This window comes from Gavialis gangeticus, unplaced genomic scaffold, assembly GCF_001723915.1.
Source record: "Gavialis gangeticus isolate Ggan-Ray unplaced genomic scaffold, GavGan_comp1, whole genome shotgun sequence".
Taxonomy (NCBI): domain Eukaryota; kingdom Metazoa; phylum Chordata; order Crocodylia; family Gavialidae; genus Gavialis; species Gavialis gangeticus.
This window is the reverse complement of record NW_017728998.1, coordinates 7199828-7216930: the sequence shown is the minus strand read 5'-3', so window position 1 is coordinate 7216930 and position 17103 is coordinate 7199828. Positions and strand designations below refer to the sequence as shown.

General features: G+C 42.6%; 1 long non-coding RNA gene across 1 annotated transcript in view; it reads left to right on the top strand.

The window, feature by feature from the left end:
* The first annotated feature begins 1452 nt into the window (after positions 1–1452).
* The window catches only part of LOC109289450, a 20743-nt gene continuing 5092 nt past the window's right edge, over positions 1453–17103 (top strand). The window contains exons 1-3 of the long non-coding RNA XR_002095369.1: positions 1453–1464; positions 1893–1899; positions 3773–3780. This is a non-coding gene — a long non-coding RNA (uncharacterized LOC109289450). The remainder of the gene's footprint in view (positions 1465–1892; positions 1900–3772; positions 3781–17103) is intronic.

Genomic DNA, 17103 nt, shown 5'->3' with positions numbered 1-17103 from the left:
TTTAAAACTTATTGCTATTGATGCAGCTTTCCACACAATCAGTCTTGATTTTCCATTGATATTAACGTTATCCTTGTTTGTAGGAAAGCAGGATGCTGAAGGTGTAACTCTGAACTTGCACGGGTCCAGTTGTGGGGCATGCAGTTTGACAAAGACCCAATATGATGTGCAAAAGTTCTGACTTCAGGAAACTTGAACTGGTATGCACTTTGTCCCTTTAATGTAAATAACTCATTCATAATCTCTAATTCTTTGTTTCTGATATCACTAATTTTCCACAATGAAAGTGAAGAGGTCATATGGGAACAAAAGCAGATTTTGTTTTTCAAAATGAAGGGTAACCCACAGCCTGAATTGTGGGTTACTTTGGAGCTTAATAGTTCTCTCCCCGCACTGTCCCTGCTGGCCCGTACAAGCAAACTATACCACCAGCTAACAACCAAATGATCACGTGCTATAACACCACTAGTTTCTCTGTCATATAATTTAAATTCCATCCATCACAGTGCCATCTGGAATTCAAGCATGTCTCAGTACTCTCCTTGACTCCCACTTCCTTAGACAGACCAGAAAATCAGGCTAAATCACAACATAAATTCACCTTGTAGGGTCCGCATGAACAAATTGTACAGATTGCACTTCCATTACATAAAGCGAAGCCATTTATATCCATGGACAGCAGAAGACATGCCTGAGTGCACGCTGCTTGGCTTGATATATATGATGCCTTGGAAAGAACTGCTTTCAGATGATGCAACACCTGGCCCCATAGCATGACCCAGGGTGGCGCACCTCTCACTCATCTTTCCCTCTGAAGAACATCACTTTCAAACCCTGAAAGACTTGTTTGCCTGGGTAGGAAATAACACTGGTTTGTTCTAATGAAACAGAGGGAGGCATCATGAGGATACTGAAGCAGCTGCCAAGAAGCGAAGGTGAGGCTTGGCTCTCATTAGCGTTAATCATTTTAAACCAAGCAGAATCATATTTTTTAAGGAAACAAGTTGTTTGCCCCTGGTCACTGTTATTTTCTAGGCAGCTGATCAAATTGTGAAGCTACCTGAACATTTTTCTTGGAGACGTTAGGGAAGCACCTTGGTGCTACGAATTCCCTTGTTGCTGAAGTCCATATCCTGCAGCGTTTACACCAAGTCAAACTGCAATTGCATGAGGAGAAGGGCTAAATAATGGTAGGCTCTCATACCTATTTAACAGGTGAGATTACTGAGGCACAGAACAGCTTAATATTTGTCTGAAGTCACAAAGACTGAGCCAGAAACAGAACTGCCACTTTTTAACCCCCAAGGCTGTACTGCAGCCACTGCACCTTGTAAATCTGTTTTAGTACAATGGCCAGTCACACCCACCCGATTACACTAGGATTTTACATAGCCTTTGAACTAGCCTGTTCTGGAAAACCTCTTCTTGTGCTCCAAATTATGAATCTGCAGTCTCCTTTTTTGTGTAGCTTGGGGTTCAGCTCTTTCCCCATCATCTCTCTTTTTGGTTCAAGCCAGGTATTCCCAATGGGCAAATGCTCCACAGTCTTAGGATTTAAATGACAGCTGAATTTTCAGAAGTGCTCAGCACCCAACTTTTTCTATGGCTTTAGGTGCTTTGGAAAATCTGGCAAGTGAGATGGATTGTCATATGTTCTGAATAATTTCAAATGAAGTCAGTACTAAGTGCCACAGAAAATCACACCATTGCTCTCATCAGGTGCATTTACACAGGCATTTAATGTAAAGCAATAAACTTCGGAGTGGTTTAAACTGGAGTAAATAACTCCTGGGCACAGCATGAGCACAACTCGTGCACACAGGACAGAGTTGGGGTGGAGCAGTTTACACCAGGGCTGAGGGCAAGGGCCTGGAGCAGGGGTCAGTCCTGAGCTCTGTAGTGTCATCAGGCAGTGGAGGGGCTGGCTGGGGCACAAAGAGCTCCTATAGATATGTGGAGGACCTGCTCTGACACGCTGGAAATTGATACTCTCCGGCAGCCTTCCACATCACATGTATCAGCCTCCCTGCACTGAAAAAGTGGTGGCGGGGTGCTTTGAACTAAAACACATTCAATGAGCTTTAGTTCAAAGTGCCCCACCACCATTTTTCAGTGTGGGGACACTGAAACACATGACATGCGGGCACTTTTAATTAGCATGGCTCCCTAATTAAAGCACCTGGTGCCATGTCCCAAAACACACGTACAAATTCCCAAAGGTGCTGAAAGCGCAGAACCATGTGGCTAGGCACCAGGCAGGAGTCTGGCTCCCTGCTGGCTGGGCTGACCAGGCACAATTTATGCCCACGGTCAGCATCTACATGTGTGTTTAATCACAGTAAATTACCCTGGTGTGAGATAGTACTGTTAGAGACTGTACTATCTTACTGCAGTGTTAATTAGTTCACTACAGCCTAATAGTGTTGCACGTGTAGACAGTGACGCCTTACTCTGCAGCTAATTAATCTATTCTGAAGTTAAGTGTGCATGTAGACGGCCATCTTGTCTACAAATGATGCTTTGTAAAAAAAAGCATTGAGATCTACAGATAAAAAGTAACATTCTTGCTAACAGGTTATTTCATGTGAATCATGGGAAAATAGGACTAGAATGGACCCCAGGAGGTAACTAACCTAACTCTTTGCTCAAGGTAGAGTGTCATATTACCACTGTTACTCCAAGACATTGTGACAAAGAGCATTCTGAATAGATGAACATTTGCATTTGTTACATACTCCAACAACAAAATGGGCCAGATTATTTCCATGATGTTTGGAGCTGCTAAGAACTCTGCCAGTCAAAGAGCAACCAGTAGCTATTTGTCTGTTTAAAGCACTGATAAATAAGGATCATAAGGCTGTACTCAAAGAAAGCTAGGCTGAATAATTCACCGAGTTGGTTTTCTAACATGGAAGTTATGGTTGTTTGTGAGACTATAAATAGTCCCAATCTTTTCAGGCTGTAATTTTTGCAGGAAGGTAAAGAAGATATAGTGCCTCTTTAAGCAGTGACATTAAATCAGAGCTGGGTCCAGTTGGAATGCCAAGTCCTTTTATAACCCAACGGGGCTTTGATATTTGGATTTTCTTTTCATTTTATAATTCATTCTGTAATTCAGTTTAGATTCATTCATCCCGCATCCCAACTGAGACAGATGAAGGGTCAGACATGCCACAGAGGTTTTAAAGATTTAAGGCCACAAAAAAAATCCACAATCTAAGTAACTGATTATATGTCTGCATATTCCTTGCAGGTTTTTTTTCCTTCATACATACCAAGAGGCTGAAATATATGGACAATGTACATACTAAAATGGTCCATGCCTCAATTGCCTGCCTTCAAGAGATTGATCTCTATTTTCAAAACTTCACTTCAAGTAAATATAAATGAATGAGTAGAAAGTGACTTTTAATGTATAGTTCAGTTATACGGGAAAATAATATAAAAGCCTCAACTTTCCTATACTGCTTTCATTTCTAGCCTTTTTAGCAAAACTTTAATATTTGTTGGCATAACTTTAGCACTTGACATATATAAATATTATGAACAAAACATTCTGCAACATAATTTAAAAGCTGTGACATTTATCTTTGAAGTTTGCAACTGCTTTAGACAAGTGAATTGTGAGGCAGAGTTAATGAAAAACGATGTGTCAGTTTCAGACACGAATCGTGAATGATCTGCTTATTTCAGCCCAGATGACTGTTCATTGGGATTTTAAATAACCAAGGAGGCATTTGGGATTACACAAGGGTTGTGGACTCAAAAGCAGCTGCTGAGGTTTGAGACTTTACATCTCGCGTTACTGTTGGTTTATTGATTTCAGAATGGTACTCTGGGGGCATGGCTGGGCCTGCTGGAAAGGAGCAGGTGTTCTTGTTTTATCTTTATCCTTCCTTAGCTCTTCAGTTCATGCACAGAGAGAGCACCTTTAAGGCTAATTTTAGGAATTATTAGCCAGATCCTCAAACAGTATCAATCAGTTCCACTGACTTTAGTGAAGTTGTGTTAGTTTATGCTAATGGATGATACAATATGTATTCCCTTATGTCTGGACACCCTCCAGTTTGGACTTCTATCTTGCACCTTTAAATAAAAATGCAGACATAATTGCGGGGTTGGTGGGAAGGTGGGTTTGTGTGAACTTCAGTCAGGATTCCTGACTATCTGACTTTGAGACATCCTAGGTGTGGTGGGGCTGTAAAGTGCATTCAGTAAGTGCTTTCAGGTTTAAAATCAGAACAAAATTGAAAATTGTCCACTACAGAACTGATTTTTAAATACTGATTTTAGAGGAGCTCATGCATATTAATGGCTGTCTTCTGAACTGAATAATTGTCAGCAGAGCTTTCCCCAGGCTAAAGAAATCCCTGCCTTTTTTATTTACATTGTTAGGAATCTAAATATCCCAAGGAGATTTAGTAATGTCTTGCTGGACACCTAGTAATTAGAGTTAGTAATGTCCTGCTGGAAGTCTTCATTTTGACTTGTTCCAGTGAGACTCTTTCAGCTGACAGGCAGCATGCACTCCCTGATTTGGAAGCATTCATTCCTTACCCTTTGCCAGTGCCAGCTGCTGTGTGACAAGTGCCATTGCAATAATGTCCATCAATGTCACTGAGGGGAAACATTTGCCAGGTATGGCTGCCAACCTGATCATCCTTCTGCGGATCAAAGGTGGCCAGTCCCTGTTCCTCCCTCTTTGAATGGAGCATTAAGAAGCCACAGAAAAGGTGTGTATAGCTAACTACCAGTGAAGAAGTTTACTATTAAATATGGAGGTAGTAATAACAGCTAAGAGGAGTAACTCCATCAGTCCTAATAATACCATGAGCTTTGAATTCCCAGTTTTTCTCCTTCTACCTCATTGATGCAATATTGATGGATCCTTGGTCCAGTATTAAAGGACTCAGAGGGATGGGCTTATGGGAAAGGAATCAGACCCTGGGTGAATATGTGTTAAAAGTAATCTGGTTAGTTATTGGTTGACAACACGTGTTCTCTTCCATCCTTTAGTCTATTGTATCCAGAAGCCACAGCAGCTCACATCATAACTGAAGGTACAACTTGTGCATTGTTTATACAATGCCACATAGTGCTTACAGGGGTTTGGTGACCTGACCCAAAGCCCACTGAAATCAGTGCAAGTATTTTCACTGACACATTGGGTTGGGGCTACAGTTCATATTTATTTTGTGAGCGCCTAAGGTAAGGCTAAGGCATTCAGTTTCTCCTGGTGAGAGTTGCTGCTGTCCCAGGAGAAAACACGAGTGTACAGAAGTTCAGGCTTTTTTCTCCCAGTGTAAAAATGTCTGCTCTGGAAACAACCAGCACGCTAGCAGGGAGTGAGAGATTGCAGAGGGATCTGGATAGGTTACAGGGGTGGGCTAACAGGAACAGGATGCGTTTTAATACAGACAAGTGCAGGGTGCTGCACTTGGGCAGTAGGAACCAGCAGCACACTTACACAATGGGGAACTCCCTACTTGAGAGCACGGAGGCAGAAAGAGATCTTGGAGTCATTATTGACTCCAAGATGAACATGGGCCGACAATGCGAGGTCATGGTTGGCAGGGCTAACCGGACCTTGTCGTGCATCCACAGGTGCATCTCGAGTAGAGCCAAGGAGGTGATCCTCCCCCTCTATGCGACGCTGGTCAGGCCACAGCTGGAGTATTGTGTCCAGTTCTGTGCGCCCCATTTCAAGAGGGATGTGGACAACATGGAGAGGGTCCAGAGGAGGGCCACCCGCATGATCCGGGGACAACAGGGCAGACCCTACAGTGAGAGACTGCGGGACCTGAACCTATTCAGCCTCCACAAGAGAAGGCTGAGGGGGGACCTGGTGACCGTCTATAAACTCACTAGGGGGGACCAGAAGGGTTTGGGGGAGACGCTGTTTCCCCTAGCGCCCGCTGGCATAACAAGGAGTAATGGGCACAAGTTGATGGAGAGGAGGTATAGATTGGACATCCGCAAAAACTACTTCACAGTTAGGGCGGCTAGGAGCTGGAACCAACTTCCAAGGGAAGTGGTGCTGGCCCCTACCCTGGGGGTCTTTAAGAAGAGGCTGGATGCCTACCTGGCTGGACTCATTTGAGTCCCGTTTCTTGTTTTGGGGTTTTGTTGTTCTCCCGCCCTGGCGGGGGGTCGGGCTAGAAGATCTACTAGGTCCCTTCCGACCCTAAATCTATGAAACTATGAAACTATGAAACTATAAATCACTGCCAGCAGAATTTCTTCTAGGAGAGAAAATGTCTGTACATGCTGGCAACACAAGCTGGCCATGGGCAGTCTGGGTTAGCCAGTTAGGGCTGCCGTATGCACTGCTGCCATCTGTTGCCAGGTAGAGTAATGGAGCCTTGAGAGCATATTGAGATGTGGGCCCAGGGCTCCCCCCCCTGCAAGCTGTCTACTCTTCAGGGCCCCAGCATTCAAATGTCTGTACACATGGTTCTGGGTAGGTTTTTCTACCATGAGAACAAACTTGAGAGAATTCTTCCAGATAATTTGAATGTATGTACACAGCCTAAAACAGACTGAGAACTCTAGATCTTAAAAGCAAAACACAGAGGAGAGGGGAAGACAAAAAAATGCTGCTGTTGCATTTAGCTTTAAGGTTCTCCAGCCCTCCACATAAAGGTATGTTAGATGCTGTATGGTCAGGAAACTTGCATTGATGATAGATCCTTCCACCAATCAGGCCAAAGAAATAAGGTAAACATGCACACAATATTACTAGACCTGCAAGAAATTAGTCACCTATGACACTCTCCTCTTATAAACACAGCAAGCGAATCCAAGTAGTTTGCTCAGGACAGATGCAGGGAATTGGAATTCTCTGGAGGCTGAACTGAGAGAAGTGCAAAGTCAGAAGAATAGTAAAGCTCTTAATGTAATATTAGAAGAAGCCCAGTACAGTCTAAAGATTTGGCAAGGGATTTCAGGAGACACTTGGTGGAAGCCGATCTTTTATCTACATTTGCAGGCTAAAACAAGAGGATGTAGCCAGGTATGTCCATTTAAGTTGGTAGGTATCATGGAGTTATGAACCGTTTGCAACACCAAGCCAGATTCTCTGCTGAGGTAAACATGTTGCTCTGCTGAATTCAGTAGAGCTGTACTGATACTTATTTACATCAGCTGAAGAGCTACACGTTTGTGTGCACCGAGATTGGTACAGTATTTAAAAAGAGTACTCAAACCAGGATGCCAAATTCTGCTCCAGCCTAACTAAAGAGAAGAGCACTGTGCAAATCTAAGGCCCCTAGCCTGAAATACCCATTGCATGAATAGGCAGCCATGCCTATGTGCAGTCCCCGCTGTAGTCAGTGTTGCTGTACGCGGAGCCTGCCAAGCCTAACCCAGGGCAGAATCTGGCTGGCAATATTAAGAGTTCAGTCAGGAGAGTTGCCTGTGCTGGCTCTAAAATTGTTAGAAATAGAATTGCCCCCACAGAAATGCCTGTGAGCCTCTAAGGAAAAGCATGGAGTGATGCACAGATATTGAGGTAACTAATTTTAGCAGCTGTATCTGTTTAATTGAGACACTTACCGGAGCATGACTGCAGGGCTGAATAGGAGCCTGGAAGAAAGTGGGTAATTTCTCAGCTATGAATTGCAAATGTTTCAAAGCTTCGTTCTCATTTGGGTAAGTTCTGCCTGGTACCACAAGAGCTTTGTGCTCCTGCCATACCATACAGACCTTCCAGTACTGGGGACCAAGTTTTCCACTGGTGCAAGAGAATATATCCTGCAGTCCGGGCCTGGGAGGTCCAGTGAATTATTACTGAAAGGACATATATAAGGGACTATAAAATATCTTACATTTTCAGGACAGTACATCATAACTTAAAATGCAAAGATAAACATTTCCAAAGCTGTTCAAGAGCTCTGGACACCCATGTTCAAAGGACAAGTTTAAACATAATTTTTGTGAGTGTCCAAAATACTCGAGTCCACACTGTCTCAGTCAGTCAGCTGGAGTTGGATACCTATGGACCTCCCTTTGGCATGGCTGAAAAATCTACTTTGGAATCCAGTCCCCTTAATTATCTTTGAAAACCTTAGCCACATTTTTGCACAGTGTACATGTATGCCATGCCTTGTCTCTCGTACTGAAAGATATCCTTCCTCCTGACATCTTAGCTTTCCTCTCTTTAGTACAACCCTGGGTGAACCAGTGCTTCTAATACCGAACTTGCAGAGAGGCACAGATAACAAAGTGAAAGACAGATCTGATTTAGAATTACATTAGGTGTCTGTCTCTGAATTCATCATCTTTCTTATATAAAAAATTAACATTCTCTAATTATTGCAGTAAATGCACATTTATCTAAATCACTTTTCCTGTAATAAGGTGACATTGCTGTCCAGCTGAGAACTGAATATAACCTCTATCAATGAGTGTGCACGTCTTTGTTATACACACACACACACACACACACACACACACACACACACACACACACACACACACACACACACACACACACACACACACACACACACACACACACACGAGTGTATGTCTTCAGTGAAATATAGATTCATATGCACATATGGTAAATGATATGCTGCATATTGCTTCCATGTTTAGTAGCAGGGTGTTGAAAGCAGAGATGTGAATATACATCTGAGTTAGAGGAAATTTATAGCTTGTCGTCAAAGCACAGTAAAGTATAATGCATGTCAGCATTGCTTATAAACACAGAACTATCTGGTTTTCAGGTGGACACCCAAAAATTGAACCTATGTTCATTTAAGGTAGCAGCATTAGCAGTTATATGAAAGTGACAGTTTCCTTTTGCTCAGCTATTGAACTGAGCAGAATGTGTCTAGCTGATCTGATTTTTTTTCTTTAGAAAGTAGATCCTAAAGCTGACAAGCCAGAGACAAGAGCTCAGATCACACAGGCTTTTCTATTCCTTACCCAGTTTTTAAATAAACGTGGAGTCTATGCCAAGAGCTCTTTTTTTTTTTAACCACTCCAAGCATGTATCTTATCAGCGATACTATTGCACCTCTTTAAACTTTGCAATAGTCTGCTGTCCGAGGCATGTCCAGTCGCATCTTCCATTTCCGCCCAGTGCACTGAAGTAGTGCCTGATTATACAAACACTCATAATTAATGGTGCTAGGCTGTCAAAAAGTGAACAAAGTAAACCAGCGTGAGTCTAATGCTTCCTAATTCATGAACATCTATAATACCCAGTTGTTGAAAAGGAGCGTTCTGTTGGGAGTAACGAACAGACCATTTTGTGGTGAAGAAAAACGTTTCTTCGTATCAGGCTGCTTCCAAAATGCTGAAAATTGTACCTTCTTCTTGAATGCGCAGCAGAGAATTTTGTTCTGCTTTTGTGGAGCTTAGCTTGTTTCATCTTCCAGTCTTCTGACATACTGAGCCAATAACTGGTCTAATAACAACATGATATTAGTTATCCTTGTGGACCATGTAGTGATAATTCAGTTTAAGAATTAATTCAAGATTTAATAAGGACCAGCCAAAAACCAATGTTAAACTTCCTTGTGGCTATAGCAGTAAATTAAATATGGGTATTTTCTCTCCCCCTTTTTTTTTTTTTGTAATTGGCCCTCTTATCACATCACTCAGCATTATTTCTGGCATCCTAAGACATGCCAAGTGATTTTTGATGGCTTGCATGTTGGATTCATACTGAAGTCTCTTTATGCAGGGGGATGCTAAGAGGAGAAGGAAAATCCTACCACTCACGAAGAATCCAGCAGAAGAAACAGGCTGGTCCTTCCAGGTGTTATTTTTATCTAAAGACAGATTCAGCTTTACATAAGCCAGCTTGCAAGCTGATAAAACCACTCTTCAGTGTTTTAACTGGTGATAAAGACTCTCCAAGTGAATTACTAAATTGGTCTCTAGTCTACATCAATAACACTTAAAAAAAAGAAAGAAAGAAAGAAGCCAAGTTCTGAATTCTTACTGAAAGCTAACTGAAACATGAAAACCCCGTGTTTAACTTCAAAAGCAGCGTCATCTCGGATTATTCAAGATATTTACTGAGGGACATATATTTGAAGGGGTTTTCTTTCTCAGCTCCTTCTCCTCTCCCTTCTCTCCCCCTACCCCATTTTCCTGCTGTCTTGGGACATGGAAAGGATTAAGGATTCAGAGAAAGGGCTAGGGAAGAAATCTGGCTCTGTTAAATCAGGCTCATTGGCAATGAGGGCCAGCTGGTGACCACAATAAATTAATAAGAGCAGAGTAGCTCTTCCCTCTGGGAAGTCCAGAGATCTGGGAGTAAGAGTTGTGGGTTAGGTGTCTGGAGTGGTGTCAGTGTGGTTATTGTATAGGAAAGGAAAAGTTTCTTTTCAGGAGGGAGCTCAACCCAAAGAGGAGTTAGGGAGGGTTGTCCCTTTCTGCCCATAGGAATATAACAACTTGCTCCTGGATGAGGAGTGTAAGATCTTTGCAGATCTAGTCCTGCTGCAGCATGCAGGTAGTGGGGATGCTAGCTTAGCTCCATTTTGAAGCATAGTGACTACTCATTCTGAGCTAAATATGCCAAGTCACACTTAAGATTGCTGCTGCAGTGGTGCATTGAACTCCAATGCAGCCTTGTGCTTAGAGAGCCCACAATGACTCCTTGGTTTAGTTTTAGTTTTTTTTCCTAACATCTATAGCTTGCTTTATGCTCCTGCTCTGGTGGCAAAACAGACAACGATGAGGGTGAATTTTCAAGTTCCCATCTCCTTGCTAACTCATCTTTCACTAATGCTTTCGTAACTTTCTATGTTCCAAAGCAGTACAACAGCTTAAAAGAAGGGGCATCTTTTGGCATCTCCAGCATGGTGAATGATGTCTGTGCTTTAGGAAGGAAAGCAACAGTTTATTGATCTTAGATGTGTGCTATACATTACACAAATCCCTATTGCAATTTTTATTGTAAGCTCATTCTCTTCCTTCCCTGCTGCTCTTTCTAAGACATAAAGAACACTATGGTCTGCAGGGATCAGATAAAAGGAAGTTTGTGGGGGGTATTTATGAGCAGGATCATACAAAAGCATATAGGTAAGGCAAAGAACAAATAGGATTAAATGCCCATTTCAAATACAAGAGCACAGCAGCTGAGCTTGATAAGTTTCTTGTGCCTTTTCTTATTATTAGCTGATTAGAGCCCTATTCTGTGGCAATGATTCAAAGTTTGTTGGGGGGAGGGATGGGGCAGAACTGTGTCCCCCTGGTGAAGACGCAGGTAAAGAGAATGCCTGAGACAGACTAGGTCTTTCCCAATATATTCAACTCCCTTCACATCTAGCATTGATTGCAGGTAAAGGGAGGAACCAGCAAATGGTTTGGGGCATGGGAGCCAAGGAGTTTTCTGAAGCATAGTGTCCATTATAGCAGATGAGGGGAAATGCCAGTGCTCCCCCAGGGAGCCGTGCATAATCAAAAGGCTGTTTGTGGACCCCTATTGGAAATGAAGGTGAAGGTGGGACACGATGGGGCTGGAGGCATGCTGCCTGAGTGCCCCATAGCTCTTGTGTGTAGGGAGGGCTATTGAGCAAGGTCTTATGGAGCCTTTTGGAGAAAACCCTGTTTCATGGTAGCCTGTGATTGCAGGGCACTGAACCCCATGATGCAGGGCTCCTCTTTCAGTCCTATGTTGCTAGGAATAAATGCAATTCATGGATCTTGGAGAGGAGAAAAATAGATGAGAAGATCTTTAAGATCACTTTAGTCCTCCTGACTGTTTGCCTCTCGTCAGCCATGAGTAATAGATTGCTGGGTATAGCTGGTTACGGAGTGGGAACAGGCAGAGAGGGCCATGCTATAATGCTGAGTATTCTGGTTGTGCATCACCCTGTCTAATGTATAAGTTCTTGAGACAAACAGTAATTTTATTCTGAATAACGAGGGGAAATAAATGTATCTTCATCCATATGCACCTTTGTAAATCCCACCTTCCCAAGACAGCTGCTAATTCCAGAACAATATATAACATGTCCCTCTCCTAGCTGCAGATTCAGTTGTTCCATTACCCCTTGCTACGTAGCATGCACATGACTTGGTGGCACTATTGCTACAGCAGCAGGATCTCAGCCCAGGTACCACCACAGGGGCATAAGCAAAGATGATGGTAAAAGGGCCTCCCTGTGTGAAGTCTAGATCCAGAGGCCTTGCTGTCAGGCTAATGGGATACACTTCTGTGATGCTGAGAGAAACAAAAGGGAAGGACCCAGAAGATTAGTAATAATCCTGCTGCTAATGTTGCCTTATATAGGTCCTGGCATGAAATGTCTCATGGGCAGCATATTTCATCACTGCCTAACACAAGGTCTCTTGTACCTGCAGGGTTTGGTGTTGGTGGCTATCAGAGGCAGAAGGTCCAATATCATGGGTCAGGCACTTTGTTAGCACAGATATAAAACAGCCTCACCCCTCTCTGCTTGGTCCTTGACATATCAAAGGAACTGCATGTGGGTATTAGGAGCAAAGTTAAAATGCATCCTGAAATCTTGTCTAGGTCTCTCCTAACTACACAGTTGATTCAGCAAAAGTTGACCCACAAAAAGCCTTGCTCATCCACAACAAGATACATTTTTGATGAAGTTTTCATTGTTTCTTTAAGAGCAGTTATTGCAGTCTCCCGTACCTAAAAGGGATATTCAAAACGTCTCACCCAACACTCAGAGACAGCACTGGTGATCAGCAATCCAGTAAGAAAATGGAAGAAGCCACTTCATGTGTAAGCACCCTTGAAAAAGAAAAGCTTCCAAGCCTACTCTAAGCCCTTGATTATTCAACAGAGAATTTCTGGGGAAAAACAAATGCTTCACTGTCTTGTTTTGTGCGGGTCTGTCCGAGCTTTGCAGTACTGATTGCTCTTGCTCTGCATTAAATGAGAAAATTGCATAAATAAATATTGGCAGCCCTCAGAGCTGCTTCTTTATCCAGAGCCTAGCAAGCAAACAGCTGTGATTATGCCAGTTTTTCCAAATGATCATGCCCTTGAGGAGCTTGTTCAACAGCTCCTTGTAGTTCTAATTACAATATATTCTCCCCTGAGTCAGGCAGGCTAGAATATAGTTGAAACACAGCGGATTTATAATAGAGATGTTGGTACTAACATCTCCTTCTCACCCCTATATATGGACATAACCCCCTGCACCTAACCTCACCACTTTCTTTTTCTCTTGTGGGGAGCAGCACAAGACAATATTGAGTCTAGCTTCAGTACACAGCTACTTTTATGCTCTTCCACCATCAACCTGACACAAGCTCATTCTTATACCCCACATGGAGCCTGTCATACTGTTGTAGCTGTGCTGTGGGATCCTCCTATAAAGATCCTTCCCATTTTAAAACCAGGAGCAAGATCCCTGCTAACATGTGCCTTTTAACGTGTTGGTGTTTCAGAGGATGGGGAGCTTATATTTTAAGAAGGTTCATTGCATGTCAGGGAAAGGTGCATTCAGTGGCAGAGTGTAGGTGAGGCTGGGATGATTCGGTGATCTGTATTTGGCTTTCATGTATTTCTGGTGTAGGACACTTGAGGGGAAGGGCAGTGTCAAGGCCAAGCCATCTTTGTGCATTGCTTTTCTCATCATTGTGATGTGCCAATCGCAGTCACATGAATAATCTGGTTCTCTGCCTTTGCGACCGACTCAGTTTTACATCTCTGACTAATGCAGCAAGCTCAATGAAGTGTGCAGATCGACAGTGATGGCAGAGAGGTTGCTGTAGCAGGCAGAAGAACACTTTGAGCCCTAGCCTCAATTTGTGTAGTGTGGATTTACACCATGATCTGGCTCCTATTCCCCCTCTCCCGAGGTAGCTTGATGGTGCATGTGGCTAACTTTTCAGTTGATGCCTTTAAGAGCAGAGGTGGGCAAAAAGCAGCCTGTGGGCTGGATGTGGCCTACCAGACCATTCTATCCAGCCCGCGGGGCCCCTAAAAAATTTAGAAAATTAATTTTTATTTGCACCTGGCTGCCTGTCATGTGGCCCTTGATGGCTTGCCAAAACTCAGTAAGCGGCCCTCCACCCAAAATAATTGCCTAGGCTCTTGTCTAGACATGCAAACTTAGGTCTCACCTTCTTTCCTTGATCCTACATATCTTCTGGAGGGTAAGGGAAAAGGTTAAGCTTAGATAAGTTATTTTTCTCGAGCTGCTTGAGTGATTTTATTTTTCTCAATCACAGTTTCATCTTGGATTTGTCTCACGTACTTCCCCTCCTTCTAGTGCTCAGCACAAAATCTCCATAATACATTTAATTCCTGTAATGTTACCTTCTCTCTTCCTGGAGTTTGGGTTTTCAATGTTACGTTCTGTTTTGCCCTGGTATAAGAGATGGTACAAAGTGCAAGACAATGGAGAATCTGATTTCCTATGGACTTGTCTACTAAAAATACAGATCTATGACCACATTTGCCAGTTTATGCATGTGCCTTTAAGGAAAAGACACATTTCTTATTTGTTCTTATAGATAAAATCACAACCTGATGAAAAATAATAAGGAATTATCTTAGAAAGTTGCAAGACAATAATCTTTGGTTCTTGGCTAATGTCCAGCAGTAACTGACACCTGGGTGAACACTAGGACTACCGAGCAAGACACTTTTAGAAGATATTATTTCCTTCTTATATACTACACAGAGTTCTGTACTGAGACATTTAAATCCTAAAGTCTGTTTTTTCTCTTTCTTAAGTTATTGTCAGTTTAAGCAACAGACCTTTTCATTTAAGTGTTAAGATTTCAAGTACAATTAGATGTTGTGTCTGCACGATTACATTTTACTACTTTGTTCTGGTGCTTATTAGTGGTTAGCTAACAGATTCTAACTTTGAGGAAAAAAAATGCCCCAAGGAACTGTTCCAACCATTTATTTCCTGCGGGCGTTTTGGTTATGAAACAAGGGATGAAATTCTGGAAAAATAAAACCTGCTTGAACTTCTATTCTTTCCTCAAGCTGAACCCCCAATGTGCTAGATTTATAGTTCAGCTACGTTCACCTCCCTTAAGCTCCTTTCACTTGTCCCAAACCCAAGATACTACACTAATAAGTCTCTTGGCCGCTGGTACAAATCTAAATAGACATTTCATTCGCATAAAATGAATCCCCAGAATGCATTGTGCCTCGCTAGGTGTTGGATTTCCTTGTAAACCAGCATGAGGATAAGTAGAAAGCTGGTGTCAATGGCTGAGCTAGTCAGCTTTACAACTGTAGGCCGAAAAGGTCACTGGGAAGCAAATGGTTAATGGGTATAGCGAGGTGGAGGATCACAGAGAAGTAAGGGAACAAGAACAATTTCAGATTCAGTGGGCAGGAATCCTGACATTTCAGGGCTGTTTAAGCCTGTTTGAATCTTTGCTTACCCCAATGAAGATAATTTTTTATAGTTATTCTCTCACTGGGGTTGTTGGAATAAATGTATTTTCTAGGATGTGCCTAAATCTTATTCCTTCGTATCACATAAGACTAATGTGCCCATAGATCCTTGACAACACCCATTTAGAAGTTATATTTTCATAGTGACTGTACTGACAAAGAGACCCAAGCAAACTTGGAAAGAGACTTACCAGCCTGATGGTTTCTAAAGAATCATCTCAACAATAGAGGATGTCCTAGATGGTCATACAACACATTGCCTGCTTTTTTTTCCCCAAAACTGACAGAACATGGTCCATATATGCAGCTGGTTGAATGTTGCAAACAGCCAAATTCTTGCTGGCTTAGGTTTGAGCATATGGGTAAACTGTAAAAATCATTATTTATGCAAAATGGGTTTTTTGCTAAAACATTTGGAAAAGCGTCCTTCTTCCCAAGGGCAACTGCAAGCAATAAAGTCTGTCTACAAATCACTCTTTGTTACGTTCTTCTTCATTTGTTCTCCTGATTACAGTTTCACTCACCCAGAAAAAAAATTAGGAGATCAATACTACCGCTGCTGATAATGAACAGAATGTTCTTAAAATGAACAGCACCCATAAGCAGAAAATTGTTTGTCAAAACTAATCAGTGTATTCTTATGAATAATGAAACTGCAGCAATCAAGTTACTTGAATCCCAGCTTCCCAAAAGGAATCCTGTTACCTAATTTCTGTGCCTTGCAAACTGAGAGAACCCACTTGAATGCCGCAAAAAAGACGTCATAAGAAATCCCAGAGTGTATGTTAAAAATATTCTATATCGTGCTATTTGACTTGTTTGGCCTTTTGGATCCATAGCAAATATAATGCTCTTTTTAGATCATGCAATAATTTCCCAAGCAAATTCAAGGAAGCTTCATCACTTGGTTGATTTGAATTGGAAAGTATATATTGAGTTCATGGGCAGAAAAATTCATGTACAATCAGAAACAACGTTGCATTAGATTACCAGGCCTTTCACCATCTCTTGTTCTGACTTGGGTTATAAAATGACTGTTTGTAAAAGAGTTCATTTAGTGTTTATTTTCAGTAGGCAATTGAAAGAAATGACCAGTTTGAAATAAAAAATATTCCTCATTAGATTCATAGATGCTAGGGTCAGAAGGGACCTGAAAGGATCATTGAATCCAACCCCCTGCCAGTGGCAGGAAAAAGTGCTGGGGTCATGCAACTCCAGCCAGGTGCTTGTCCAGTCTCCTCTTGAAGACCCCCAAGGGAGGGGAGAGCACCATCTCCCTTAGAGCCCATTCCAGATTCTGGCAACCCTTACTGTTTCATAGTTTCATAGTTTGTAGGGTCGGAAGGGACCTGAGCAGATCATTGAGTCCGACCCCCTGCCATGGCAGGAAAGAGTACTGGGATCAGACAACCCCAGCAAGGTGTTCATCTAACCTCCTCTTAAAGACCCCCAGGGTAGGAGCCAGCATCACTTCTCTTGGAAGTTGGTTCCAGATCCTAGCCGCCCTGACTGTGAAGTCGCGCCTCCTGATGTCTAGCCTGAATCTCCCCTCTGCCAGGTTGTGACCGTTATTCCTAGTCACTCCTGGCAGTGCTCGGGGGAACAGGGACTCCCCCAGTGCCTGCTGGTCCCCTCTGACTAGTTTGTAACAGGCCACTAGATCCCCCCTCAGCCTTCTCTTGTGGAGGCTGAACAGGTTCAGGTCCCGTAGCCTCTCCTCGTAGGGGCTGCCCTGC